We start from the raw sequence: 25,302 nt of genomic DNA, 5'->3' as shown, positions 1-25,302 counted from the left end.
CCACACTTAAGTCCCCCTCCTGAGTGTTATCACCCATGGGCCTAGGTTAAAGAGCCTCGCGGTCTTGGTTCTCCATTCCACACTTAGTCAGATTTCGCTGACCCGGGCCTCCATGGAGAAACCCAGCACCAGCACCGGCCGTGCCCGGGGACCCACACTTAGGCCCCCGTCCTGAGTGCTGAAAATGCCTAGAAATGTCTCACTCTTTGTTTTAGGGAAAGATACAATACTTGGGACACTTCTAGGCACTTTACATTACAGCAAAAATGCCTAGAAATGTCCCACACGTTTTCATGGGGAAAAATACAAAACATGGTAGAAAAAACCTCCAAATATGGCTGAGCCCGGGGACCACTCTAAAGCCCTCACCCTGAGTGCTGAAAATGCCTAGAAATGTTCCACTCTTTGTGTTAGGGAAAAATACAATACATGGGACATTTGTAGGCGCTTTACATTATAGCAAAGATGCCTAGAAATGTCCCAACCAATCAGAATGAGCCGGTTGCTTCTAGGCACTTATAATTGAGGCAAAATGCCTGGAAATGTCCCACACTTTTTTATGTTAGGGTAATACAATACATGGGACACTTGTAGGCACTTTACATTACAGCAAAATGCCTAGAAATGTCCCATACTAGGGCTTACGGAAGTGCAATATTTGGGTCTCTCTCTGAGTAATTCAAAAGGAAACATTCCTATGATCCTCTTTAAAGGAAACACTCCTATGCTTATCTCCAAAGGATCCTTTGTTCCCGTTCTTACCCATGTTGTCTATGGTTATCTCCAAAGGAATCAAAGGAAACATATGTATATCAGTTTCCTGTGTTTAGATCTCTTTCTTAGTCACATTTCACTGAACCGGGCCTCCAAGGAGAGACCCAGCACCAGCACCGGCCGTGCCCGGAGACCCACACTTAAGCCCCCATCTTGAGTGTTATCACCCATGGGCCTTGGTTAAAAAGCCTCGCGCCCTTGGTTCTCCATTCCACACTTAGTCCGATTTCGCTGACCCGGGCCTCCAAGGAGAGACCCAGCACCAGCACCGGCCGTGCCCTGAGACCCACACTTAAGCCCCCTTCCTGAGTGTTATCAACCATGGGCCTGGGTTAAAGAGCCTCGCGCCCTTGGTTCTCCATTCCACACTTAGTCCGATTTCGCTGACCCAGGCCTCCATGGAGAGACCTGAATGTTATCACCCATGGGCCTGGGGTAAAGAGCCTCGTGCCCTTGGTTCTCCATTCGACACTTAGTCAGATTTCGCTGACCCAAGCCTCCAAGGAGAGACCCAGCACCAGCACCGGCCGTGCCCTGAGACCCACACTTAAGCCCCCGTCCTGAGTGTTATCAACCATGGGCCTGGGTTAAAGAGCCTCGCGCCCTTGGTTCTCCATTCCACACTTAGTCAGATTTCGCTGTCCCGGGCCTCCATGGAGATACCCAGTACCAGCACCGGCCGTGCCCGGGGACCCACACTTAGGCCCCCGTCCTGAGTGCTGAAAATGCCTAGAAATGTTCCACTCTTTGTGTTAGGGAAAAATACAATACCTGGGACATTGGTAGCAATTTACATTATAGCAAAAATGCCTAGAAATGTCCCAACCAATCAGAATGAGCCGGACGCTTCTAGGCACTTATCATTGAGGCAAAATGCCTGGAAATGTCCCACACCTTTAGTGTTAGGGTAATACAATACATGGGACACTTGTAGGCACTTTACATTACAGCAACATGCCTAGAAATGTCCCACACTAGGGGTTACGGAAGTGCAATATTTGGGTCTCTCTCTGAGTAATTAAAAAGGAAACATACCTATGATCCTCTTTAAAGGAAACACTCCTATGCTTATCTCCAAAGGATACTTGGTTCCCGTTTTTACCCATATCTCCTATGGTTATCTCCAAAGGAATCAAAGGAAACATATGTATATCAGTTTCCTGTGTTTAGATCTCTTTCTTAGTCACATTTCACTGAACCGGGCCTCCACGGAGAGACCAAGCACCAGCACCGGCCGTGCCCGGGGACCCACACTTAAGTCCCCCTCCTGAGTGTTATCACCCATGGGCCTAGGTTAAAGAGCCTCGCGGTCTTGGTTCTCCATTCCACACTTAGTCAGATTTCGCTGACCCGGGCCTCCATGGAGAAACCCAGCACCAGCACCGGCCGTGCCCGGGGACCCACACTTAGGCCCCCGTCCTGAGTGCTGAAAATGCCTAGAAATGTTACAATCTTTGTGTTAGGGAAAAATACAATACCTGGGACATTGGTAGCAATTTACATTATAGCAAAAATGCCTAGAAATGTCCCAACCAATCAGAATGAGCCGGACGCTTCTAGGCACTTATCATTGAGGCAAAATGCCTGGAAATGTCCCACACCTTTAGTGTTAGGGTAATACAATACATGGGACACTTGTAGGCACTTTACATTACAGCAAAATGCCTAGAAATGTCCCACACGTTTTCATGGGGAAAAATACAAAACATGGTAGAAAAAACCTCCAAATATGGCTGAGCCCAGGGACCCACTCTAAAGCCCTCACCCTGAGTGCTGAAAATGCCTAGAAATGTTACAATCTTTGTGTTAGGGAAAAATACAATACATGGGACATTTGTAGGCGCTTTACATTATAGCAAAGATGCCTAGAAATGTCCCAACCAATCAGAATGAGCCGGACGCTTCTAGGCACTTATCATTGAGGCAAAATGCCTGGAAATATCCCACACTTTTTTATGTTAGGGTAATACAATACATGGGACACTTGTAGGCACTTTACATTACAGCAAAATGCCTAGAAATGTCCCATACTAGGGCTTACGGAAGTGCAATATTTGGGTCACTCTCTGAGTAATTCAAAAGGAAACATTCCTATGATCCTCTTTAAAGGAAACACTCCTATGCTTATCTCCAAAGGATCCTTTGTTCCCGTTCTTACCCATGTTGCCTATGGTTATCTCCAAAGGAATCAAAGGAAACATATGTATATCAGTTTCCTGTGTTTAGATCTCTTTCTTAGTCACATTTCACTGACCCGGGCCACCAAGGAGAGACCAAGCACCAGCACCGGCCGTGCCCTGAGACCCACACTTAAGCCCCCGTCCTGAGTATTATCACCCATGGGCCTGGGTTAAAGAGCCTCGCGCCCTTGGTTCTCCATTCCACACTTAGTCAGATTTCGTTGACCCGGGCCTCCAAGGAGAGACCAAGCACCTGCACCGGCCGTGCCCTGAGACCCACACTTAAGCCCCCGTCCTGAGTGTTATCTACCATGGGCCTTGGTTAAAGAGCCTCGCGCCCTTGGTTCTCCATTCCACAATTAGCCCGATTTCGCTGACCCAGGCCTCCATAGAGAGACCCAGCAGCAGCACCGGCCGTGCCCGGAGACCCACACTTAAGCCCCCGTCCTGAGTGTTATCACCCATGGGCCTGGGTTAAAGAGCCTCGCGCCCTTGGTTCTCCATTCCACACTTAGTCCGATTTCGCTGACCCAGGCCTCCATGGAGAGACCCAGCACCAGCACCGGCCGTGACCGGAGACCCACACTTAGGCCCCCGTCCTGAGTGCTGAAAATGCCTAGAAATGTCTCACTCTTTGTGTTAGGGAAAGATACAATACTTGGGACACTTCTAGGCACTTTACATTACAGCAAAAAAAACTAGAAATGTCCCACACGTTTTCATGGGGAAAAATACAAAACATGGGAGAAAAAACCTCCAAATATGGCTGAGCCCGGGGACCCACTCTAAAGCCCTCACCCTGAGTGCTGAAAATGCCTAGACATGTTCCACTCTTTGATTTAGGGAAAAATACAATACATGGGACATTTGTAGGCGCTTTACATTATAGCAAAGATGCCTAGAAATGTCCCAACCAATCAGAATGAGCCGGACGCATCTAGGCACTTATCATTAAGGCAAAATGCCTGGAAATGTCCCACACTTTTTTATGTTAGGGTAATACAATACATGGGACACTTGTAGGCACTTTATATTACGGCAAAATGCCTAGAAATGTCCCATACTAGGGGTTACGGAAGTGCAATATTTGGGTCTCTCTCTGAGTAATTCAAAAGAAAACATTCCTATGATCCTCCCTAAAGGAAACACTCCTATGCTTATCTCCAAAGGATACTTGGTTCCCGTTTTTACCCATATTTCCTATGGTTATCTCCAAAGGAATCAAAGGAAACATATGTATATCAGTTTCCTGTGTTTAGATCTCTTTCTTAGTCACATTTCACTGAACCGGGCCTCCACGGAGAGACCAAGCACCAGCACCGGCCGTGCCCGGGGACCCACACTTAAGTCCCCCTCCTGAGTGTTATCACCCATGGGCCTGGGTTAAAGAGCCTCGCGCCCTTGGTTCTCCATTCCACACTTAGTCAGATTTCGTTGACCCGGGCATCCAAGGAGAGACAAAGCACCAGCACCGGCCGTGCCCTGAGACCCACACTTAAGCCCCCGTCCTGAGTGTTATCACCCATGGGCCTGGGTTAAAGAGCCTCGCGCCCTTGGTTCTCCATTCAACACTTAGTCAGATTTCGTTGACCCGGGCCTCCAAGGAGAGACAAAGCACCAGCACCGGCCGTGCCCTGAGACCCACACTTAAGCCCCCGTCCTGAGTGTTATCACCCATGGGCCTTGGTTAAAGTGCCTCGCGCCCTTGGTTCTCCATTCCACACTTAGTCCGATTTCGCTGACCCAGGCCTCCATGGAGAGACCCAGCACCAGCACCGGCTGTGCCCGGAGACCCAAACTTAAGCCCCCGTCCTGAATGTTATCACCCATGGGCCTGGGGTAAAGAGCCTCGTGCCCTTGGTTCTCCATTCGACACTTAGTCAGATTTCGCTGACCCGGGCCTCCATGGAGAAACCCAGCACCAGCACCGGCCGTGCCCGGGGACCCACACTTAGGCCCCCGTCCTGAGTGCTGAAAATGCCTAGAAATGTCTCACTCTTTGTGTTAGGGAAAGATACAATACTTGGGACACTTCTAGGCACTTTACATTACAGCAAAAATGCCTAGAAATGTCCCATACGTTTTCATGGGGAAAAATACAAAACATGGGAAAAAAACCTCCTAATATGGCTGAGCCCGTGGACAAACTCTAAAGCCCACACCCTGAGTGCTGAAAATGCCTAGAAATGTTCCACTCTTTGTGTTAGGGAAAAATACAATACCTGGGACATTTGTAGGCGCTTTACATTATAGCAAAAATGCCTAGAAATGTCCCAACCAATCAGAATGAGCCGGACGCTTCTAGGCACTTATCATTGAGGCAAAATGCCTGGAAATGTCCCACACCTTTAGTGTTAGGGTAATACAATACATGGGACACTTGTAGGCACTTTACATTACAGCAAAATGCCTAGAAATGTCCCACACTAGGGGTTACGGAAGTGCAATATTTGGGTCTCTCTCTGAGTAATTAAAAAGGAAACATACCTATGATCCTCTTTAAAGGAAACACTCCTATCCTTATCTCCAAAGGATACTTGGTTCCCGTTTTTATCCATATTTCCTATGGTTATCTCTAAAGGAATCAAAGGAAACATATGTATATCAGTTTCCTGTGTTTAGATGTCTTTCTTAGTCACATTTCACTGAACCGGGCCTCCACGGAGAGACCAAGCACCAGCACCGGCCGTGCCCGGGGACCCACACTTAAGTCCCCCTCCTGAGTGTTATCACCCATGGGCCTTGGTTAAAGAGCCTCGCGCTCTTGGTTCTCCATTCCACACTTAGTCAGATTTTGCTGACCCGGGCCTCCAAGGAGAGACCAAGCACCAGCACCGGCCGTGCCCGGGGACCCACACTTAAGTCCCCCTCCTGAGTGTTATCACCCATGGGCCTAGGTTAAAGAGCCTCGCGGTCTTGGTTCTCCATTCCACACTTAGTCAGATTTCGCTGACCCGGGCCTCCATGGAGAAACCCAGCACCAGCACCGGCCGTGCCCGGGGACCCACACTTAGGCCCCCGTCCTGAGTGCTGAAAATGCCTAGAAATGTCTCACTCTTTGTGTTAGGGAAAGATACAATACTTGGGACACTTCTAGGCACTTTACATTACAGCAAAAATGCCTAGAAATGTCCCACACGTTTTCATGGGGAAAAATACAAAACATGGTAGAAAAAACCTCCAAATATGGCTGAGCCCAGGGACCCACTCTAAAGCCCTCACCCTGAGTGCTGAAAATGCCTAGAAATGTTACAATCTTTGTGTTAGGGAAAAATACAATACATGGGACATTTGTAGGCGCTTTACATTATAGCAAAGATGCCTAGAAATGTCCCAACCAATCAGAATGAGCCGGACGCTTCTAGGCACTTATCATTGAGGCAAAATGCCTGGAAATGTCCCACACTTTTTTATGTTAGGGTAATACAATACATGGGACACTTGTAGGCACTTTACATTACAGCAAAATGCCTAGAAATGTCCCATACTAGGGCTTACGGAAGTGCAATATTTGGGTCACTCTCTGAGTAATTCAAAAGGAAACATTCCTATGATCCTCTTTAAAGGAAACACTCCTATGCTTATCTCCAAAGGATCCTTTGTTCCCGTTCTTACCCATGTTGCCTATGGTTATCTCCAAAGGAATCAAAGGAAACATATGTATATCAGTTTCCTGTGTTTAGATCTCTTTCTTAGTCACATTTCACTGACCCGGGCCACCAAGGAGAGACCAAGCACCAGCACCGGCCGTGCCCTGAGACCCACACTTAAGCCCCCGTCCTGAGTATTATCACCCATGGGCCTGGGTTAAAGAGCCTCGCGCCCTTGGTTCTCCATTCCACACTTAGTCAGATTTCGTTGACCCGGGCCTCCAAGGAGAGACCAAGCACCTGCACCGGCCGTGCCCTGAGACCCACACTTAAGCCCCCGTCCTGAGTGTTATCTACCATGGGCCTTGGTTAAAGAGCCTCGCGCCCTTGGTTCTCCATTCCACAATTAGCCCGATTTCGCTGACCCAGGCCTCCATAGAGAGACCCAGCAGCAGCACCGGCCGTGCCCGGAGACCCACACTTAAGCCCCCGTCCTGAGTGTTATCACCCATGGGCCTGGGTTAAAGAGCCTCGCGCCCTTGGTTCTCCATTCCACACTTAGTCCGATTTCGCTGACCCAGGCCTCCATGGAGAGACCCAGCACCAGCACCGGCCGTGACCGGAGACCCACACTTAGGCCCCCGTCCTGAGTGCTGAAAATGCCTAGAAATGTCTCACTCTTTGTGTTAGGGAAAGATACAATACTTGGGACACTTCTAGGCACTTTACATTACAGCAAAAAAAACTAGAAATGTCCCACACGTTTTCATGGGGAAAAATACAAAACATGGGAGAAAAAACCTCCAAATATGGCTGAGCCCGGGGACCCACTCTAAAGCCCTCACCCTGAGTGCTGAAAATGCCTAGACATGTTCCACTCTTTGATTTAGGGAAAAATACAATACATGGGACATTTGTAGGCGCTTTACATTATAGCAAAGATGCCTAGAAATGTCCCAACCAATCAGAATGAGCCGGACGCTTCTAGGCACTTATCATTAAGGCAAAATGCCTGGAAATGTCCCACACTTTTTTATGTTAGGGTAATACAATACATGGGACACTTGTAGGCACTTTATATTACGGCAAAATGCCTAGAAATGTCCCATACTAGGGGTTACGGAAGTGCAATATTTGGGTCTCTCTCTGAGTAATTCAAAAGAAAACATTCCTATGATCCTCCCTAAAGGAAACACTCCTATGCTTATCTCCAAAGGATACTTGGTTCCCGTTTTTACCCATATTTCCTATGGTTATCTCCAAAGGAATCAAAGGAAACATATGTATATCAGTTTCCTGTGTTTAGATCTCTTTCTTAGTCACATTTCACTGAACCGGGCCTCCACGGAGAGACCAAGCACCAGCACCGGCCGTGCCCGGGGACCCACACTTAAGTCCCCCTCCTGAGTGTTATCACCCATGGGCCTGGGTTAAAGAGCCTCGCGCCCTTGGTTCTCCATTCCACACTTAGTCAGATTTCGTTGACCCGGGCCTCCAAGGAGAGACAAAGCACCAGCACCGGCCGTGCCCTGAGACCCACACTTAAGCCCCCGTCCTGAGTGTTATCACCCATGGGCCTGGGTTAAAGAGCCTCGCGCCCTTGGTTCTCCATTCAACACTTAGTCAGATTTCGTTGACCCGGGCCTCCAAGGAGAGACAAAGCACCAGCACCGGCCGTGCCCTGAGACCCACACTTAAGCCCCCGTCCTGAGTGTTATCACCCATGGGCCTTGGTTAAAGTGCCTCGCGCCCTTGGTTCTCCATTCCACACTTAGTCCGATTTCGCTGACCCAGGCCTCCATGGAGAGACCCAGCACCAGCACCGGCTGTGCCCGGAGACCCAAACTTAAGCCCCCGTCCTGAATGTTATCACCCATGGGCCTGGGGTAAAGAGCCTCGTGCCCTTGGTTCTCCATTCGACACTTAGTCAGATTTCGCTGACCCGGGCCTCCATGGAGAAACCCAGCACCAGCACCGGCCGTGCCCGGGGACCCACACTTAGGCCCCCGTCCTGAGTGCTGAAAATGCCTAGAAATGTCTCACTCTTTGTGTTAGGGAAAGATACAATACTTGGGACACTTCTAGGCACTTTACATTACAGCAAAAATGCCTAGAAATGTCCCATACGTTTTCATGGGGAAAAATACAAAACATGGGAAAAAAACCTCCTAATATGGCTGAGCCCGTGGACAAACTCTAAAGCCCACACCCTGAGTGCTGAAAATGCCTAGAAATGTTCCACTCTTTGTGTTAGGGAAAAATACAATACCTGGGACATTTGTAGGCGCTTTACATTATAGCAAAAATGCCTAGAAATGTCCCAACCAATCAGAATGAGCCGGACGCTTCTAGGCACTTATCATTGAGGCAAAATGCCTGGAAATGTCCCACACCTTTAGTGTTAGGGTAATACAATACATGGGACACTTGTAGGCACTTTACATTACAGCAAAATGCCTAGAAATGTCCCACACTAGGGGTTACGGAAGTGCAATATTTGGGTCTCTCTCTGAGTAATTAAAAAGGAAACATACCTATGATCCTCTTTAAAGGAAACACTCCTATCCTTATCTCCAAAGGATACTTGGTTCCCGTTTTTATCCATATTTCCTATGGTTATCTCTAAAGGAATCAAAGGAAACATATGTATATCAGTTTCCTGTGTTTAGATCTCTTTCTTAGTCACATTTCACTGAACCGGGCCTCCACGGAGAGACCAAGCACCAGCACCGGCCGTGCCCGGGGACCCACACTTAAGTCCCCCTCCTGAGTGTTATCACCCATGGGCCTGGGTTAAAGAGCCTCGCGCTCTTGGTTCTCCATTCCACACTTAGTCAGATTTTGCTGACCCGGGCCTCCAAGGAGAGACCCAGCACCAGCACCGGCCGTGCCCTGAGACCCACACTTAAGCCCCCGTCCTGAGTGTTATCAACCATGGGCCTGGGTTAAAGAGCCTCGCGCCCTTGGTTCTCCATTCCACACTTAGTCAGATTTCGCTGTCCCGGGCCTCCATTGAGATACCCAGTACCAGCACCGGCCGTGCCCGGGAACCCACACTTAGGCCCCCGTCCTGAGTGCTGAAAATGCCTAGAAATGTTCCACTCTTTGTGTTAGGGAAAAATACAATACCTGGGACATTGGTAGCAATTTACATTATAGCAAAAATGCCTAGAAATGTCCCAACCAATCAGAATGAGCCGGACGCTTCTAGGCACTTATCATTGAGGCAAAATGCCTGGAAATGTCCCACACCTTTAGTGTTAGGGTAATACAATACATGGGACACTTGTAGGCACTTTACATTACAGCAAAATGCCTAGAAATGTCCCACACGTTTTCATGGGGAAAAATACAAAACATGGTAGAAAAAACCTCCAAATATGGCTGAGCCCAGGGACCCACTCTAAAGCCCTCACCCTGAGTGCTGAAAATGCCTAGAAATGTTACAATCTTTGTGTTAGGGAAAAATACAATACATGGGACATTTGTAGGCGCTTTACATTATAGCAAAGATGCCTAGAAATGTCCCAACCAATCAGAATGAGCCGGACGCTTCTAGGCACTTATCATTGAGGCAAAATGCCTGGAAATATCCCACACTTTTTTATGTTAGGGTAATACAATACATGGGACACTTGTAGGCACTTTACATTACAGCAAAATGCCTAGAAATGTCCCATACTAGGGCTTACGGAAGTGCAATATTTGGGTCACTCTCTGAGTAATTCAAAAGGAAACATTCCTATGATCCTCTTTAAAGGAAACACTCCTATGCTTATCTCCAAAGGATCCTTTGTTCCCGTTCTTACCCATGTTGCCTATGGTTATCTCCAAAGGAATCAAAGGAAACATATGTATATCAGTTTCCTGTGTTTAGATCTCTTTCTTAGTCACATTTCACTGACCCGGGCCACCAAGGAGAGACCAAGCACCAGCACCGGCCGTGCCCTGAGACCCACACTTAAGCCCCCGTCCTGAGTATTATCACCCATGGGCCTGGGTTAAAGAGCCTCGCGCCCTTGGTTCTCCATTCCACACTTAGTCAGATTTCGTTGACCCGGGCCTCCAAGGAGAGACCAAGCACCTGCACCGGCCGTGCCCTGAGACCCACACTTAAGCCCCCGTCCTGAGTGTTATCTACCATGGGCCTTGGTTAAAGAGCCTCGCGCCCTTGGTTCTCCATTCCACAATTAGCCCGATTTCGCTGACCCAGGCCTCCATAGAGAGACCCAGCAGCAGCACCGGCCGTGCCCGGAGACCCACACTTAAGCCCCCGTCCTGAGTGTTATCACCCATGGGCCTGGGTTAAAGAGCCTCGCGCCCTTGGTTCTCCATTCCACACTTAGTCCGATTTCGCTGACCCAGGCCTCCATGGAGAGACCCAGCACCAGCACCGGCCGTGACCGGAGACCCACACTTAGGCCCCCGTCCTGAGTGCTGAAAATGCCTAGAAATGTCTCACTCTTTGTGTTAGGGAAAGATACAATACTTGGGACACTTCTAGGCACTTTACATTACAGCAAAAAAAACTAGAAATGTCCCACACGTTTTCATGGGGAAAAATACAAAACATGGGAGAAAAAACCTCCAAATATGGCTGAGCCCGGGGACCCACTCTAAAGCCCTCACCCTGAGTGCTGAAAATGCCTAGACATGTTCCACTCTTTGATTTAGGGAAAAATACAATACATGGGACATTTGTAGGCGCTTTACATTATAGCAAAGATGCCTAGAAATGTCCCAACCAATCAGAATGAGCCGGACGCTTCTAGGCACTTATCATTAAGGCAAAATGCCTGGAAATGTCCCACACTTTTTTATGTTAGGGTAATACAATACATGGGACACTTGTAGGCACTTTATATTACGGCAAAATGCCTAGAAATGTCCCATACTAGGGGTTACGGAAGTGCAATATTTGGGTCTCTCTCTGAGTAATTCAAAAGAAAACATTCCTATGATCCTCCCTAAAGGAAACACTCCTATGCTTATCTCCAAAGGATACTTGGTTCCCGTTTTTACCCATATTTCCTATGGTTATCTCCAAAGGAATCAAAGGAAACATATGTATATCAGTTTCCTGTGTTTAGATCTCTTTCTTAGTCACATTTCACTGAACCGGGCCTCCACGGAGAGACCAAGCACCAGCACCGGCCGTGCCCGGGGACCCACACTTAAGTCCCCCTCCTGAGTGTTATCACCCATGGGCCTGGGTTAAAGAGCCTCGCGCCCTTGGTTCTCCATTCCACACTTAGTCAGATTTCGTTGACCCGGGCATCCAAGGAGAGACAAAGCACCAGCACCGGCCGTGCCCTGAGACCCACACTTAAGCCCCCGTCCTGAGTGTTATCACCCATGGGCCTGGGTTAAAGAGCCTCGCGCCCTTGGTTCTCCATTCAACACTTAGTCAGATTTCGTTGACCCGGGCCTCCAAGGAGAGACAAAGCACCAGCACCGGCCGTGCCCTGAGACCCACACTTAAGCCCCCGTCCTGAGTGTTATCACCCATGGGCCTTGGTTAAAGTGCCTCGCGCCCTTGGTTCTCCATTCCACACTTAGTCCGATTTCGCTGACCCAGGCCTCCATGGAGAGACCCAGCACCAGCACCGGCTGTGCCCGGAGACCCAAACTTAAGCCCCCGTCCTGAATGTTATCACCCATGGGCCTGGGGTAAAGAGCCTCGTGCCCTTGGTTCTCCATTCGACACTTAGTCAGATTTCGCTGACCCGGGCCTCCATGGAGAAACCCAGCACCAGCACCGGCCGTGCCCGGGGACCCACACTTAGGCCCCCGTCCTGAGTGCTGAAAATGCCTAGAAATGTCTCACTCTTTGTGTTAGGGAAAGATACAATACTTGGGACACTTCTAGGCACTTTACATTACAGCAAAAATGCCTAGAAATGTCCCATACGTTTTCATGGGGAAAAATACAAAACATGGGAAAAAAACCTCCTAATATGGCTGAGCCCGTGGACAAACTCTAAAGCCCACACCCTGAGTGCTGAAAATGCCTAGAAATGTTCCACTCTTTGTGTTAGGGAAAAATACAATACCTGGGACATTTGTAGGCGCTTTACATTATAGCAAAAATGCCTAGAAATGTCCCAACCAATCAGAATGAGCCGGACGCTTCTAGGCACTTATCATTGAGGCAAAATGCCTGGAAATGTCCCACACCTTTAGTGTTAGGGTAATACAATACATGGGACACTTGTAGGCACTTTACATTACAGCAAAATGCCTAGAAATGTCCCACACTAGGGGTTACGGAAGTGCAATATTTGGGTCTCTCTCTGAGTAATTAAAAAGGAAACATACCTATGATCCTCTTTAAAGGAAACACTCCTATCCTTATCTCCAAAGGATACTTGGTTCCCGTTTTTATCCATATTTCCTATGGTTATCTCTAAAGGAATCAAAGGAAACATATGTATATCAGTTTCCTGTGTTTAGATGTCTTTCTTAGTCACATTTCACTGAACCGGGCCTCCACGGAGAGACCAAGCACCAGCACCGGCCGTGCCCGGGGACCCACACTTAAGTCCCCCTCCTGAGTGTTATCACCCATGGGCCTTGGTTAAAGAGCCTCGCGCTCTTGGTTCTCCATTCCACACTTAGTCAGATTTTGCTGACCCGGGCCTCCAAGGAGAGACCAAGCACCAGCACCGGCCGTGCCCGGGGACCCACACTTAAGTCCCCCTCCTGAGTGTTATCACCCATGGGCCTAGGTTAAAGAGCCTCGCGGTCTTGGTTCTCCATTCCACACTTAGTCAGATTTCGCTGACCCGGGCCTCCATGGAGAAACCCAGCACCAGCACCGGCCGTGCCCGGGGACCCACACTTAGGCCCCCGTCCTGAGTGCTGAAAATGCCTAGAAATGTCTCACTCTTTGTGTTAGGGAAAGATACAATACTTGGGACACTTCTAGGCACTTTACATTACAGCAAAAATGCCTAGAAATGTCCCACACGTTTTCATGGGGAAAAATACAAAACATGGTAGAAAAAACCTCCAAATATGGCTGAGCCCAGGGACCCACTCTAAAGCCCTCACCCTGAGTGCTGAAAATGCCTAGAAATGTTACAATCTTTGTGTTAGGGAAAAATACAATACATGGGACATTTGTAGGCGCTTTACATTATAGCAAAGATGCCTAGAAATGTCCCAACCAATCAGAATGAGCCGGACGCTTCTAGGCACTTATCATTGAGGCAAAATGCCTGGAAATGTCCCACACTTTTTTATGTTAGGGTAATACAATACATGGGACACTTGTAGGCACTTTACATTACAGCAAAATGCCTAGAAATGTCCCATACTAGGGCTTACGGAAGTGCAATATTTGGGTCACTCTCTGAGTAATTCAAAAGGAAACATTCCTATGATCCTCTTTAAAGGAAACACTCCTATGCTTATCTCCAAAGGATCCTTTGTTCCCGTTCTTACCCATGTTGCCTATGGTTATCTCCAAAGGAATCAAAGGAAACATATGTATATCAGTTTCCTGTGTTTAGATCTCTTTCTTAGTCACATTTCACTGACCCGGGCCACCAAGGAGAGACCAAGCACCAGCACCGGCCGTGCCCTGAGACCCACACTTAAGCCCCCGTCCTGAGTATTATCACCCATGGGCCTGGGTTAAAGAGCCTCGCGCCCTTGGTTCTCCATTCCACACTTAGTCAGATTTCGTTGACCCGGGCCTCCAAGGAGAGACCAAGCACCTGCACCGGCCGTGCCCTGAGACCCACACTTAAGCCCCCGTCCTGAGTGTTATCTACCATGGGCCTTGGTTAAAGAGCCTCGCGCCCTTGGTTCTCCATTCCACAATTAGCCCGATTTCGCTGACCCAGGCCTCCATAGAGAGACCCAGCAGCAGCACCGGCCGTGCCCGGAGACCCACACTTAAGCCCCCGTCCTGAGTGTTATCACCCATGGGCCTGGGTTAAAGAGCCTCGCGCCCTTGGTTCTCCATTCCACACTTAGTCCGATTTCGCTGACCCAGGCCTCCATGGAGAGACCCAGCACCAGCACCGGCCGTGACCGGAGACCCACACTTAGGCCCCCGTCCTGAGTGCTGAAAATGCCTAGAAATGTCTCACTCTTTGTGTTAGGGAAAGATACAATACTTGGGACACTTCTAGGCACTTTACATTACAGCAAAAAAAACTAGAAATGTCCCACACGTTTTCATGGGGAAAAATACAAAACATGGGAGAAAAAACCTCCAAATATGGCTGAGCCCGGGGACCCACTCTAAAGCCCTCACCCTGAGTGCTGAAAATGCCTAGACATGTTCCACTCTTTGATTTAGGGAAAAATACAATACATGGGACATTTGTAGGCGCTTTACATTATAGCAAAGATGCCTAGAAATGTCCCAACCAATCAGAATGAGCCGGACGCTTCTAGGCACTTATCATTAAGGCAAAATGCCTGGAAATGTCCCACACTTTTTTATGTTAGGGTAATACAATACATGGGACACTTGTAGGCACTTTATATTACGGCAAAATGCCTAGAAATGTCCCATACTAGGGGTTACGGAAGTGCAATATTTGGGTCTCTCTCTGAGTAATTCAAAAGAAAACATTCCTATGATCCTCCCTAAAGGAAACACTCCTATGCTTATCTCCAAAGGATACTTGGTTCCCGTTTTTACCCATATTTCCTATGGTTATCTCCAAAGGAATCAAAGGAAACATATGTATATCAGTTTCCTGTGTTTAGATCTCTTTCTTAGTCACATTTCACTGAACCGGGCCTCCACGGAGAGACCAAGCACCAGCACCGGCCGTGCCCGGGGACCCACACTTAAGTCCCCCTCCTGAGTGTTATCACCCATGGGCCTGGGTTAAAGAGCCTCGCGCCCTTGGTTCTCCATTCCACACTTAGTCAGATTTCGTTGACCCGGGCCTCCAAGGAGAGACAAAGCACCAGCACCGGCCGTGCCCTGAGACCCACACTTAAGCCCCCGTCCTGAGTGTTATCACCCATGGGCCTGGGTTAAAGAGCCTCGCGCCCTTGGTTCTCCATTCAACACTTAGTCAGATTTCGTTGACCCGGGCCTCCAAGGAGAGACAAAGCACCAGCACCGGCCGTGCCCTGAGACCCACACTTAAGCCCCCGTCCTGAGTGTTATCACCCATGGGCCTTGGTTAAAGTGCCTCGCGCCCTTGGTTCTCCATTCCACACTTAGTCCGATTTCGCTGACCCAGGCCTCCATGGAGAGACCCAGCACCAGCACCGGCTGTGCCCGGAGACCCAAACTTAAGCCCCCGTCCTGAATGTTATCACCCATGGGCCTGGGGTAAAGAGCCTCGTGCCCTTGGTTCTCCATTCGACACTTAGTCAGATTTCGCTGACCCGGGCCTCCATGGAGAAACCCAGCACCAGCACCGGCCGTGCCCGGGGACCCACACTTAGGCCCCCGTCCTGAGTGCTGAAAATGCCTAGAAATGTCTCACTCTTTGTGTTAGGGAAAGATACAATACTTGGGACACTTCTAGGCACTTTACATTACAGCAAAAATGCCTAGAAATGTCCCATACGTTTTCATGGGGAAAAATACAAAACATGGGAAAAAAACCTCCTAATATGGCTGAGCCCGTGGACAAACTCTAAAGCCCACACCCTGAGTGCTGAAAATGCCTAGAAATGTTCCACTCTTTGTGTTAGGGAAAAATACAATACCTGGGACATTTGTAGGCGCTTTACATTATAGCAAAAATGCCTAGAAATGTCCCAACCAATCAGAATGAGCCGGACGCTTCTAGGCACTTATCATTGAGGCAAAATGCCTGGAAATGTCCCACACCTTTAGTGTTAGGGTAATACAATACATGGGACACTTGTAGGCACTTTACATTACAGCAAAATGCCTAGAAATGTCCCACACTAGGGGTTACGGAAGTGCAATATTTGGGTCTCTCTCTGAGTAATTAAAAAGGAAACATACCTATGATCCTCTTTAAAGGAAACACTCCTATCCTTATCTCCAAAGGATACTTGGTTCCCGTTTTTATCCATATTTCCTATGGTTATCTCTAAAGGAATCAAAGGAAACATATGTATATCAGTTTCCTGTGTTTAGATCTCTTTCTTAGTCACATTTCACTGAACCGGGCCTCCACGGAGAGACCAAGCACCAGCACCGGCCGTGCCCGGGGACCCACACTTAAGTCCCCCTCCTGAGTGTTATCACCCATGGGCCTGGGTTAAAGAGCCTCGCGCTCTTGGTTCTCCATTCCACACTTAGTCAGATTTTGCTGACCCGGGCCTCCAAGGAGAGACCAAGCACCAGCACCGGCCGTGCCCGGGGACCCACACTTAAGTCCCCCTCCTGAGTGTTATCACCCATGGGCCTAGGTTAAAGAGCCTCGCGGTCTTGGTTCTCCATTCCACACTTAGTCAGATTTCGCTGACCCGGGCCTCCATGGAGAAACCCAGCACCAGCACCGGCCGTGCCCGGGGACCCACACTTAGGCCCCCGTCCTGAGTGCTGAAAATGCCTAGAAATGTCTCACTCTTTGTTTTAGGGAAAGATACAATACTTGGGACACTTCTAGGCACTTTACATTACAGCAAAAATGCCTAGAAATGTCCCACACGTTTTCATGGGGAAAAATACAAAACATGGTAGAAAAAACCTCCAAATATGGCTGAGCCCGGGGACCACTCTAAAGCCCTCACCCTGAGTGCTGAAAATGCCTAGAAATGTTCCACTCTTTGTGTTAGGGAAAAATACAATACATGGGACATTTGTAGGCGCTTTACATTATAGCAAAGATGCCTAGAAATGTCCCAACCAATCAGAATGAGCCGGTTGCTTCTAGGCACTTATAATTGAGGCAAAATGCCTGGAAATGTCCCACACTTTTTTATGTTAGGGTAATACAATACATGGGACACTTGTAGGCACTTTACATTACAGCAAAATGCCTAGAAATGTCCCATACTAGGGCTTACGGAAGTGCAATATTTGGGTCTCTCTCTGAGTAATTCAAAAGGAAACATTCCTATGATCCTCTTTAAAGGAAACACTCCTATGCTTATCTCCAAAGGATCCTTTGTTCCCGTTCTTACCCATGTTGTCTATGGTTATCTCCAAAGGAATCAAAGGAAACATATGTATATCAGTTTCCTGTGTTTAGATCTCTTTCTTAGTCACATTTCACTGAACCGGGCCTCCAAGGAGAGACCCAGCACCAGCACCGGCCGTGCCCGGAGACCCACACTTAAGCCCCCATCTTGAGTGTTATCACCCATGGGCCTTGGTTAAAAAGCCTCGCGCCCTTGGTTCTCCATTCCACACTTAGTCCGATTTCGCTGACCCGGGCCTCCAAGGAGAGACCCAGCACCAGCACCGGCCGTGCCCTGAGACCCACACTTAAGCCCCCGTCCTGAGTGTTATCAACCATGGGCCTGGGTTAAAGAGCCTCGCGCCCTTGGTTCTCCATTCCACACTTAGTCCGATTTCGCTGACCCAGGCCTCCATGGAGAGACCTGAATGTTATCACCCATGGGCCTGGGGTAAAGAGCCTCGTGCCCTTGGTTCTCCATTCGACACTTAGTCAGATTTCGCTGACCCAAGCCTCCAAGGAGAGACCCAGCACCAGCACCGGCCGTGCCCTGAGACCCACACTTAAGCCCCCGTCCTGAGTGTTATCAACCATGGGCCTGGGTTAAAGAGCCTCGCGCCCTTGGTTCTCCATTCCACACTTAGTCAGATTTCGCTGTCCCGGGCCTCCATGGAGATACCCAGTACCAGCACCGGCCGTGCCCGGGGACCCACACTTAGGCCCCCGTCCTGAGTGCTGAAAATGCCTAGAAATGTTCCACTCTTTGTGTTAGGGAAAAATACAATACCTGGGACATTGGTAGCAATTTACATTATAGCAAAAATGCCTAGAAATGTCCCAACCAATCAGAATGAGCCGGACGCTTCTAGGCACTTATCATTGAGGCAAAATGCCTGGAAATGTCCCACACCTTTAGTGTTAGGGTAATACAATACATGGGACACTTGTAGGCACTTTACATTACAGCAAAATGCCTAGAAATGTCCCACACTAGGGGTTACGGAAGTGCAATATTTGGGTCTCTCTCTGAGTAATTAAAAAGGAAACATACCTATGATCCTCTTTAAAGGAAACACTCCTATGCTTATCTCCAAAGGATACTTGGTTCCCGTTTTTACCCATATCTCCTATGGTTATCTCCAAAGGAATCAAAGGAAACATATGTATATCAGTTTCCTGTGTTTAGATCTCTTTCTTAGTCACATTTCACTGAACCGGGCCTCCACGGAGAGACCAAGCACCAGCACCGGCCGTGCCCGGGGACCCACACTTAAGTCCCCCTCCTGAGTGTTATCACCCATGGGCCTAGGTTAAAGAGCCTCGCGGTCTTGGTTCTCCATTCCACACTTAGTCAGATTTCGCTGACCCGGGCCTCCATGGAGAAACCCAGCACCAGCACCGGCCGTGCCCGGGGACCCACACTTAGGCCCCCGTCCTGAGTGCTGAAAATGCCTAGAAATGTTACAATCTTTGTGTTAGGGAAAAATACAATACATGGGACATTTGTAGGCGCTTTACATTATAGCAAAGATGCCTAGAAATGTCCCAACCAATCAGAATGAGCCGGACGCTTCTAGGCACTTATCATTGAGGCAAAATGCCTGGAAATGTCCCACACTTTTTTATGTTAGGGTAATACAATACATGGGACACTTGTAGGCACTTTACATTACAGCAAAATGCCTAGAAATGTCCCATACTAGGGCTTACGGAAGTGCAATATTTGGGTCACTCTCTGAGTAATTCAAAAGGAAACATTCCTATGATCCTCTTTAAAGGAAACACTCCTATGCTTATCTCCAAAGGATCCTTTGTTCCCGTTCTTACCCATGTTGCCTATGGTTATCTCCAAAGGAATCAAAGGAAACATATGTATATCAGTTTCCTGTGTTTAGATCTCTTTCTTAGTCACATTTCACTGACCCGGGCCACCAAGGAGAGACAAAGCACCAGCACCGGCCGTGCCCTGAGACCCACACTTAAGCCCCCGTCCTGAGTATTATCACCCATGGGCCTGGGTTAAAGAGCCTCGCGCCCTTGGTTCTCCATTCCACACTTAGTCAGATTTCGTTGACCCGGGCCTCCAAGGAGAGACCAAGCACCTGCACCGGCCGTGCCCTGAGACCCACACTTAAGCCCCCGTCCTGAGTGTTATCACCCATTGGCCTTGGTTAAAGAGCCTCGCGCCCTTGGTTCTCCATTCCACACTTAGTCCGATTTCGCTGACCCAGGCCTCCATGGAGAGACCCAGCACCAGCACCGGCTATGCCCGGAGACCCAAACTTAAGCCCCCGTCCCGAATGTTATCACCCATGGGCCTGGGTTAAAGAGCCTCGTGCCCTTGGTTCTCCATTCAACACTTAGTCAGATTTCGCTGACCCGGGCCTCCATGGAGAGACCCAGCACCAGCACCGGCCGTGCCCATGGACCCACACTTAGGCCCCCGTCCTGAGTGCTGAAAATGCCTAGAAATGTCTCACTCTTTGTTTTAGGGAAAGATACAATACTTGGGACACTTCTAGGCACTTTACATTACAGCAAAAATGCCTAGAAATGTCCCACACGTTTTCATGGGGAAAAATACAAAACATGGTAGAAAAAACCTCCAAATATGGCTGAGCCCGGGGACCACTCTAAAGCCCTCACCCTGAGTGCTGAAAATGCCTAGAAATGTTCCACTCTTTGTGTTAGGGAAAAATACAATACATGGGACATTTGTAGGCGCTTTACATTATAGCAAAGATGCCTAGAAATGTCCCAACCAATCAGAATGAGCCGGTTGCTTCTAGGCACTTATAATTGAGGCAAAATGCCTGGAAATGTCCCACACTTTTTTATGTTAGGGTAATACAATACATGGGACACTTGTAGGCACTTTACATTACAGCAAAATGCCTAGAAATGTCCCATACTAGGGCTTACGGAAGTGCAATATTTGGGTCTCTCTCTGAGTAATTCAAAAGGAAACATTCCTATGATCCTCTTTAAAGGAAACACTCCTATGCTTATCTCCAAAGGATCCTTTGTTCCCGTTCTTACCCATGTTGTCTATGGTTATCTCCAAAGGAATCAAAGGAAACATATGTATATCAGTTTCCTGTGTTTAGATCTCTTTCTTAGTCACATTTCACTGAACCGGGCCTCCAAGGAGAGACCCAGCACCAGCACCGGCCGTGCCCGGAGACCCACACTTAAGCCCCCATCTTGAGTGTTATCACCCATGGGCCTTGGTTAAAAAGCCTCGCGCCCTTGGTTCTCCATTCCACACTTAGTCCGATTTCGCTGACCCGGGCCTCCAAGGAGAGACCCAGCACCAGCACCGGCCGTGCCCTGAGACCCACACTTAAGCCCCCGTCCTGAGTGTTATCAACCATGGGCCTGGGTTAAAGAGCCTCGCGCCCTTGGTTCTCCATTCCACACTTAGTCCGATTTCGCTGACCCAGGCCTCCATGGAGAGACCTGAATGTTATCACCCATGGGCCTGGGGTAAAGAGCCTCGTGCCCTTGGTTCTCCATTCGACACTTAGTCAGATTTCGCTGACCCAAGCCTCCAAGGAGAGACCCAGCACCAGCACCGGCCGTGCCCTGAGACCCACACTTAAGCCCCCGTCCTGAGTGTTATCAACCATGGGCCTGGGTTAAAGAGCCTCGCGCCCTTGGTTCTCCATTCCACACTTAGTCAGATTTCGCTGTCCCGGGCCTCCATTGAGATACCCAGTACCAGCACCGGCCGTGCCCGGGGACCCACACTTAGGCCCCCGTCCTGAGTGCTGAAAATGCCTAGAAATGTTCCACTCTTTGTGTTAGGGAAAAATACAATACCTGGGACATTGGTAGCAATTTACATTATAGCAAAAATGCCTAGAAATGTCCCAACCAATCAGAATGAGCCGGACGCTTCTAGGCACTTATCATTGAGGCAAAATGCCTGGAAATGTCCCACACCTTTAGTGTTAGGGTAATACAATACATGGGACACTTGTAGGCACTTTACATTACAGCAAAATGCCTAGAAATGTCCCACACGTTTTCATGGGGAAAAATACAAAACATGGTAGAAAAAACCTCCAAATATGGCTGAGCCCAGGGACCCACTCTAAAGCCCTCACCCTGAGTGCTGAAAATGCCTAGAAATGTTACAATCTTTGTGTTAGGGAAAAATACAATACATGGGACATTTGTAGGCGCTTTACATTATAGCAAAGATGCCTAGAAATGTCCCAACCAATCAGAATGAGCCGGACGCTTCTAGGCACTTATCATTGAGGCAAAATGCCTGGAAATATCCCACACTTTTTTATGTTAGGGTAATACAATACATGGGACACTTGTAGGCACTTTACATTACAGCAAAATGCCTAGAAATGTCCCATACTAGGGCTTACGGAAGTGCAATATTTGGGTCACTCTCTGAGTAATTCAAAAGGAAACATTCCTATGATCCTCTTTAAAGGAAACACTCCTATGCTTATCTCCAAAGGATCCTTTGTTCCCGTTCTTACCCATGTTGCCTATGGTTATCTCCAAAGGAATCAAAGGAAACATATGTATATCAGTTTCCTGTGTTTAGATCTCTTTCTTAGTCACATTTCACTGACCCGGGCCACCAAGGAGAGACCAAGCACCAGCACCGGCCGTGCCCTGAGACCCACACTTAAGCCCCCGTCCTGAGTATTATCACCCATGGGCCTGGGTTAAAGAGCCTCGCGCCCTTGGTTCTCCATTCCACACTTAGTCAGATTTCGTTGACCCGGGCCTCCAAGGAGAGACCAAGCACCTGCACCGGCCGTGCCCTGAGACCCACACTTAAGCCCCCGTCCTGAGTGTTATCTACCATGGGCCTTGGTTAAAGAGCCTCGCGCCCTTGGTTCTCCATTCCACAATTAGCCCGATTTCGCTGACCCAGGCCTCCATAGAGAGACCCAGCAGCAGCACCGGCCGTGCCCGGAGACCCACACTTAAGCCCCCGTCCTGAGTGTTATCACCCATGGGCCTGGGTTAAAGAGCCTCGCGCCCTTGGTTCTCCATTCCACACTTAGTCCGATTTCGCTGACCCAGGCCTCCATGGAGAGACCCAGCACCAGCACCGGCCGTGACCGGAGACCCACACTTAGGCCCCCGTCCTGAGTGCTGAAAATGCCTAGAAATGTCTCACTCTTTGTGTTAGGGAAAGATACAATACTTGGGACACTTCTAGGCACTTTACATTACAGCAAAAAAAACTAGAAATGTCCCACACGTTTTCATGGGGAAAAATACAAAACATGGGAGAAAAAACCTCCAAATATGGCTGAGCCCGGGGACCCACTCTAAAGCCCTCACCCTGAGTGCTGAAAATGCCTAGACATGTTCCACTCTTTGATTTAGGGAAAAATACAATACATGGGACATTTGTAGGCGCTTTACATTATAGCAAAGATGCCTAGAAATGTCCCAACCAATCAGAATGAGCCGGACGCTTCTAGGCACTTATCATTAAGGCAAAATGCCTGGAAATGTCCCACACTTTTTTATGTTAGGGTAATACAATACATGGGACACTTGTAGGCACTTTATATTACGGCAAAATGCCTAGAAATGTCCCATACTAGGGGTTACGGAAGTGCAATATTTGGGTCTCTCTCTGAGTAATTCAAAAGAAAACATTCCTATGATCCTCCCTAAAGGAAACACTCCTATGCTTATCTCCAAAGGATACTTGGTTCCCGTTTTTACCCATATTTCCTATGGTTATCTCCAAAGGAATCAAAGGAAACATATGTATATCAGTTTCCTGTGTTTAGATCTCTTTCTTAGTCACATTTCACTGAACCGGGCCTCCACGGAGAGACCAAGCACCAGCACCGGCCGTGCCCGGGGACCCACACTTAAGTCCCCCTCCTGAGTGTTATCACCCATGGGCCTGGGTTAAAGAGCCTCGCGCCCTTGGTTCTCCATTCCACACTTAGTCAGATTTCGTTGACCCGGGCATCCAAGGAGAGACAAAGCACCAGCACCGGCCGTGCCCTGAGACCCACACTTAAGCCCCCGTCCTGAGTGTTATCACCCATGGGCCTGGGTTAAAGAGCCTCGCGCCCTTGGTTCTCCATTCAACACTTAGTCAGATTTCGTTGACCCGGGCCTCCAAGGAGAGACAAAGCACCAGCACCGGCCGTGCCCTGAGACCCACACTTAAGCCCCCGTCCTGAGTGTTATCACCCATGGGCCTTGGTTAAAGTGCCTCGCGCCCTTGGTTCTCCATTCCACACTTAGTCCGATTTCGCTGACCCAGGCCTCCATGGAGAGACCCAGCACCAGCACCGGCTGTGCCCGGAGACCCAAACTTAAGCCCCCGTCCTGAATGTTATCACCCATGGGCCTGGGGTAAAGAGCCTCGTGCCCTTGGTTCTCCATTCGACACTTAGTCAGATTTCGCTGACCCGGGCCTCCATGGAGAAACCCAGCACCAGCACCGGCCGTGCCCGGGGACCCACACTTAGGCCCCCGTCCTGAGTGCTGAAAATGCCTAGAAATGTCTCACTCTTTGTGTTAGGGAAAGATACAATACTTGGGACACTTCTAGGCACTTTACATTACAGCAAAAATGCCTAGAAATGTCCCATACGTTTTCATGGGGAAAAATACAAAACATGGGAAAAAAACCTCCTAATATGGCTGAGCCCGTGGACAAACTCTAAAGCCCACACCCTGAGTGCTGAAAATGCCTAGAAATGTTCCACTCTTTGTGTTAGGGAAAAATACAATACCTGGGACATTTGTAGGCGCTTTACATTATAGCAAAAATGCCTAGAAATGTCCCAACCAATCAGAATGAGCCGGACGCTTCTAGGCACTTATCATTGAGGCAAAATGCCTGGAAATGTCCCACACCTTTAGTGTTAGGGTAATACAATACATGGGACACTTGTAGGCACTTTACATTACAGCAAAATGCCTAGAAATGTCCCACACTAGGGGTTACGGAAGTGCAATATTTGGGTCTCTCTCTGAGTAATTAAAAAGGAAACATACCTATGATCCTCTTTAAAGGAAACACTCCTATCCTTATCTCCAAAGGATACTTGGTTCCCGTTTTTATCCATATTTCCTATGGTTATCTCTAAAGGAATCAAAGGAAACATATGTATATCAGTTTCCTGTGTTTAGATGTCTTTCTTAGTCACATTTCACTGAACCGGGCCTCCACGGAGAGACCAAGCACCAGCACCGGCCGTGCCCGGGGACCCACACTTAAGTCCCCCTCCTGAGTGTTATCACCCATGGGCCTGGGTTAAAGAGCCTCGCGCTCTTGGTTCTCCATTCCACACTTAGTCAGATTTTGCTGACCCGGGCCTCCAAGGAGAGACCAAGCACCAGCACCGGCCGTGCCCGGGGACCCACACTTAAGTCCCCCTCCTGAGTGTTATCACCCATGGGCCTGGGTTAAAGAGCCTCGCGGTCTTGGTTCTCCATTCCACACTTAGTCAGATTTCGCTGACCCGGGCCTCCATGGAGAAACCCAGCACGAGCACCGGCCGTGCCCGGGGACCCACACTTAGGCCCCCGTCCTGAGTGCTGAAAATGCCTAGAAATGTCTCACTCTTTGTGTTAGGGAAAGATACAATACTTGGGACACTTCTAGGCACTTTACATTACAGCAAAAATGCCTAGAAATGTCCCACACGTTTTCATGGGGAAAAA

The sequence above is a fragment of the Pleuronectes platessa genome, chromosome 22 (assembly GCF_947347685.1).
Source record: "Pleuronectes platessa chromosome 22, fPlePla1.1, whole genome shotgun sequence".
Lineage (NCBI taxonomy): Eukaryota > Metazoa > Chordata > Actinopteri > Pleuronectiformes > Pleuronectidae > Pleuronectes > Pleuronectes platessa.
The sequence above is the reverse complement of the archived record's forward strand: the minus strand, read 5'-3'. Positions refer to the sequence as shown.